The sequence below is a fragment of the Berghia stephanieae genome, chromosome 5, assembly GCF_034508935.2.
Source record: "Berghia stephanieae isolate SIO BIC M18660-M18661 chromosome 5, UCSD_Bste_1.3, whole genome shotgun sequence".
Taxonomy (NCBI): Eukaryota; Metazoa; Mollusca; class Gastropoda; order Nudibranchia; family Aeolidiidae; genus Berghia; species Berghia stephanieae.
This window is the reverse complement of record NC_088364.1, coordinates 60,204,363-60,210,562: the sequence shown is the minus strand read 5'-3', so window position 1 is coordinate 60,210,562 and position 6,200 is coordinate 60,204,363. Positions and strand designations below refer to the sequence as shown.

Genomic DNA, 6,200 nt, shown 5'->3' with positions numbered 1-6,200 from the left:
TGTTGACTAGGATCTGCGATATATATAATAATAATGATAATAATAATAATAATAATAATAATAATAATAATAATAATAATAATAATAATAATAATAATATAATAATAATAATAATAATAATAATAATAATAATAATAATAATAATAATAATAATGGAGTCACTCACATTTATATATAGCCGAGACACATGTGTCTCGGCTATATATAAATGTGAGTGACTCCATTTTTATCTTTATTTTATATAGCTCTAACCAACGTTATCGAGCACTCTCGTACCTACCAACACTCATATATATATAAATATTATTATTATTATTATTGTTATTATTATTATTATTATTATTATTATTATTATTATTATTATTATTATTATTATTATTATTATTATTATTATTATTATTATTATTATATTGTTATTATTATTATTATTATTATTATTATTATTATTATCATTATATATATGCGTGATTATTTCTCACTAGATTCTCTCAATAAGACGATAAACGTTAAATCTTACACAAATTAATGTGTTTTGTCCGATTGATATCCCGGGAAAAAATGGTAAGTATTTTATTTAAACGCATATCATCGATAGGAATAACCATGTAGCTTTTTTTGTTTAGCCATCGCTGGCAATTCTACTGAATAGGGCTTATTGAATTCATTTACCTACCGACTCCTCGCTCTAGCCCTAGTCCATTTTATGCTGGGTGTTCAATGAAGGAAGATAAGCGGAACCGCTCCATTATACACGAAAATTATACCGAATATTGTATGTAAAGAAGCTATATAGATTCATATATTTGTTTTACTTTTTATTTTCTGTTTAGTAAACAGAACCAACCTTTCTGTCTATTTGTTTTTATGCCATTGCTAATTAAATTCGTTTGGGCTATTTATATATTAATTTTCAGAGTAAAATGTCAGTGGGTGTATTGCAGAGGTAGTATGTATCTCAGTGATTATTTTCATATTGAAGATAGTAGGTTCTCCAATGATGGAGAGAAATCTTGATATAAATAGACGTAATTGGTTATGGAATGTTTATAATGTAGTGCAGTTTATTCATTGAAAAGATTATGAATTGGATTTACTTTCTGAGTTTTACTAAACATTTTAATATATGAATTGTTGATGTTATAAGGTGAGTTTTTTATGGACTTCCTTGAGCCGATTCAAGTTGTTGAACGTTTGAAATGTACATTAAGAGAGATTAGATGAAGAAAAGGTTATCTGTTCACCTAAACATTGAAAGACATTGTTCATGATTTATGGGGAAAATATATCTAATGGTGATAACAAATAGTTCAAAGAACCAAACCAACATGTTGCAATTCCGTTGAAATGCGTTCTCATAACACTCCCGAGTCCACATGAAAGAGAAGTCAAATAAACATACAAACTCGAGAGGGTCAAGAAAACAATGTAATCTCTATACTAATGTTTGGTCCATTGGCCCCAGTGCACACTCTGAATACAAAAAGATATAAATTGGATACGCGGACCATTTTGACAATCGTCATTTGTCTTGTTCACCGATAATCTACGCCGGAATCTTGTTTCTATCAAATTACTTTTTTTGTAAAGTACTCATAATTCTGTTTTGTAAAGCCTCGTATCACAATATTTGTCATGGAGAAGACATGGACCCAACCTCAAATAGTACAACAATTGAGATAATGACATGATATGTACAGAAAACACTATATTTGTCGATATGTGTCTAAAAACTAGTTTTTGATTCTAGGGTATTGAACAAGAAAAAATGGCATTGATCAAACATTTCCCTTCCATTGACAAAGCAGTCTTAGATTCCAATCTTGCATATATAAAAAATCATTTTAAACTATAGGACCAATGTAAAAGAGATGTGGCGATGTACAAAAAGGACTTCAAACTGTCAGAGGAAGTAGGAAGCAGTCATCGAAGTGCACAATTCACCGTTGCAAAACAAGACTGAAATAAGATTACTTCAAAAGAAGGACTTTATTGTGAAAGGATTGCGAGTTGTTGTTTTTTTCTATTCCGATTTATATTATTTATTAGAATTATATTCTGTTTGACAAACAAAGAATCTTTAGGCGGAACTATAATATACGACGGCCACTTTTGAAAGTATTAGGTTGCACCTCAGAGATAAAAACTCCCATCGATGACAATTTTTATCTTTCCTTGTTGGAGAGAGATAAACTAATATAACCATCATTATTCAATGACCTTGCAACAGTATAACAAAAGTAATCAAGATTCACTTCCATGATAATAAGGTCATATCAAACTTCAGATTGTATATACATTTGAATATTGTCAAACGTGCAACCATTACACCAAAACTCTTACCCGATAGTTAGGAAGCTTCGAAAGTATATATTTTTCACAATAATAATACACAGTACCATGCAATATATTGAAATACCTAGTTTTAGGAGACGAATATCGTATAATTCAGTGCCTTCTCAGAAATGACATTAAATGCAAAATAATACTGCGAAGAAACTCTAAAGCCATATAAAAAGAAACGTCGAAACACCCCATCGAGGTTTTCGCCTTATACTTTTTAATATAGACTTTGAACACGTTCTCAGAGACGTATGACCCAATGGAAAACATGAAACAGGGAGAAATATCAAATTTTTAGTCAAAAACATATACGAACTTTACTAATGAAAGACATCAAGAAGTGAAGTAATTGAATGCAAAATTCAAATCCACAATTTCGAGGTCAATGTAAACAAAACCAAGTTGACAACAATCTGCAAAGATAGTGATGAAAACATTTATTGGAAATAAAGAAGTAGCCCGTAATACCTATCTCCTGTGTGGAGCAGAACAAACAGAATCAAGTTGAGAACTCGAATAAAACTGAATAATTCATTGGTAAAATGTATCCCACTAATATGATTCAGGCACCTGGGCATTAACTAAAACTGACGAAATGAAAAAAATAGAAGTTTCTCATAGAGTTCAATTACGAGTACTGAGCATACACTATTTTACGGATATCAAACAAAAGTTTATACAAAATGTGTAATAAAAATGCCTTGTCAATTCAAACTTGAGCTACGGTTGAAACTTTTCGGATATATTCTACGTCGTAAACCTAAAATTCCCGCCAATAAAAATATGATACAAATTTTCTCTGTTCAAAAGAAACAAACTTGGAGACCACCAATATCGACATTAACTCTAACTCTCGATAACAATTTGAAACAACTCAATGACAGAACCAGATTAAAATCACGGATCTACAATCAGGAAAAAAAAACCACAAGAGAAGAGAAGAGAAGAGAAAAGATGGAGAGAGAGAGAGAGCGAGAGAGAGAGAGAGAGAGAGAGAGAGAGAGAGAGAGTAGAATTGGATAATCATCCTCACGCAAGAATAAGAGGAAAGGCTGTGACTGCGAAGTCGACTGAGATCGAAAACAGAAGACTTTTGGGCAGTATGTCAAATGAGGTATATGATTTACAAATACCTGATTTTCTCCTTTATCAACAAAACACGATGTATGAGACACTCTAAGGGTATTGAGAATAGTGAAATGCAATGGAATAATCGCCTTTTCGAAAGTTGGTCATTTCTTTTTAAGCATGCCGCCTTCTATATATATCAAATGCCGATATCAAAAAGTCTGATGCTAGATAATCACTAAAGGCAAATGAGAGATAACAGGATGTCGTTTTAAAGGGGCATCCTTTTATCTCCAATTTGACTTTTGTGTCAATGATACGTTTGATATCAGGATAATGTAATACGACCATGTGAGAGAGCAGTCTATGATGCATTATTAATGTCAAAAGAAATAGCTATAAGCTACTATTTCTGTTCTTTTACTTTTACTCATTGTTTTTGTCACCGTTGAAGATAGAAGTAGCGGCGCGCCAGTAGCAGCAGCAGCTTCTGGTGTCTTTAAGATTATCTGATTAATTTATCGAGTGAAATGTTCAATAAATGACATAGAGAGAGGGGGGAGAAGAGATAGAGAGGAGGAGAGAGGGGAGAGATAGGGAGACAGACACAGAGAGAGGAGAGAGATTGAGATAAAGTAAGATAATAGGGAGAGGTAGGCGGGTAGTTTATTACCACAATTAGAATCCATCTATAATTACGACTTTCATTTCAAATGTCAGATCGATATCTCCATAACAAGTGTCAAATGTACGGGATCTACTCTTATCTCTATTAAAATGAATCAATACTGTAAAAAAAACATGTATCTAAGTTAATACTATTGCACCAACTTCAAAGTAATTATTGTTTCCAGTTACCAAATGACAATCTACAATCATCATAGTTAATTTCTTAAGGAAATTATAGAGCACGAGACACTTTATCGATTCCAAAGGATCATTAACTGCTTTGACGCAATTAAATTTCGATTGTGATAATGTTGTACGGAGTGGTTTTATTAAGATTTCCTTCTGCTTTTTTGTTAACGTCAAAAAAGAGAGGCATCCACAATTTACCGTATTTATATTGATTTACTTTTTTATTACTTGTTTGTATATGTCTCTAATTTCTTCTGTAGATGTATTTATTTTCGAGGTTTTTCTATTGTGTTGGGATGAATTAGTCTTGACTGAAAAGTCTTGACGCCTATAGAATATCTCCGATTGTAATGAATTCAACAGCGTAAATTATACAACAAAATATTTCCTTACCAAATTTTGTTTTTATGCAGTTTCTTGATTTTGATTTGTGTTACTTGAAAGAACCCGTCTTCCAACATTTCAGCCACGGATCACACACATAATTATGCAATAAACAGCGTGCTGTGACTGACTCCCTTACTGCAAAGCTTTACACCCGTAAACATTCATAAACAGCCGAAATGTTTTTATGGTGACTCGTGTGCTGGGATTCGAACAGTTCAAAGCTGTAATAAGTGCTTTACTAGAACTGTTTCCATAAGACATTGACAAACTTAACCAAGCCAAACTTCAGGGAATGCAATCTCACATTTTGCAAAAGCTTGGGATTTCATAGGACAGAGTTGGAGAAATCTTTAGAGACATCCTGAGTTACAGAAAGGTATTTGCTCGTTGGATACCGAGAATGCTCACACAAACGTATGATCACATTGAAAGAGGAAGTTTTCTTGAAGTCCTAGACACCCCTTCCCCCTTTTTTTATCTACAGTTCCGATTTAACTTCAAGTGACTTTTCCTAAGTTTTAAGTTCAATCTCGACGAGGCAAATTTTGGCAGTGATGGTGAGATGTACGGAGGTGACTCGATGGTGTCGAAGTTTGCCGCGTTAATTTCTCCTCGACGCGATGCAATAACTGGTTCATCGTTGACAGCTCTGTCTGAATGAGAACGGTGATTATGCAGAAATTTGAAATGATAAACTGAGAGGACATAAATAAGTCTTGTTTTGATACCTTTTTCAATTTTGTATCATTTCAGTCTACCCATGTAGAAACAAAATGTTAAGAAATAAGAGCTTTAACTTTTCTGCAATGAAGGAAATTGAATTTATTCTCCACTATAACGAATGGAAATTAACGCCAAGTTTCCTAATCTAGGTTATAAAGTGATTGTCCATTACCCAGTTTTGAGATGTTGGGACCCTATGTGTATTAACGTTGAGACAGAACAAGAACGCGAAAAGAACAAAGAACATGCTATTCATCAAAAAGAAAATATATACATTTATGGGGCGTCGCCTCATTCTAATGCTGCATAATATATCGAGTTAAACCAAATGCGGGAATAAATTTTAAAATTCAACAAATCAAATATTAACCCACCGCCATAAAATGATTTTATATTGGCTAGATGTTGACATTTGACTTGACTTGTTTGACTTGCTTCAATTTCTCTTCGTAGATAATTGCTCCGTAATCATAATATGAAATCTTCTCCCGGGTTTTCAGGATAGATGTTGACATTTGACTTGACTTCTCTGACTTGTTCCCATTTCTTCTCTCGAAGAATAGGGCCCTAAACATAACATCTTCTCCAGGCTGTCTTGTCGATTGCAGCAATGCTTTCCTCCTTCCAGGATGAAAATCCCATTATATCACTTTCCTTCTCAATTGTCCTCCTTCGCGTTTCTCTTGGTCGTCCACTCTTCCTCGTGTTTCGGGTTTCCTTGTTAGTGCTGAAAATTAAATACGGGATGAAACTATGAAATTTGGGTTTAATTTTTACTTTTCATTCAAGACAATAGATGTGGTTCTGATAATTTAAAAAATGAA

General features: G+C 33.0%; 1 protein-coding gene across 1 annotated transcript in view; it reads left to right on the top strand.

Moving 5' to 3' along the window:
- The first annotated feature begins 4,232 nt into the window (after positions 1-4,232).
- Positions 4,233-6,200, top strand: part of LOC144973351 (uncharacterized) — a 19,528-nt gene continuing 17,560 nt past the window's right edge. The window contains exon 1 of the mRNA XM_078915666.1: positions 4,233-4,390. The gene's annotated coding sequence lies outside the window, so the exon portion shown is untranslated. The remainder of the gene's footprint in view (positions 4,391-6,200) is intronic.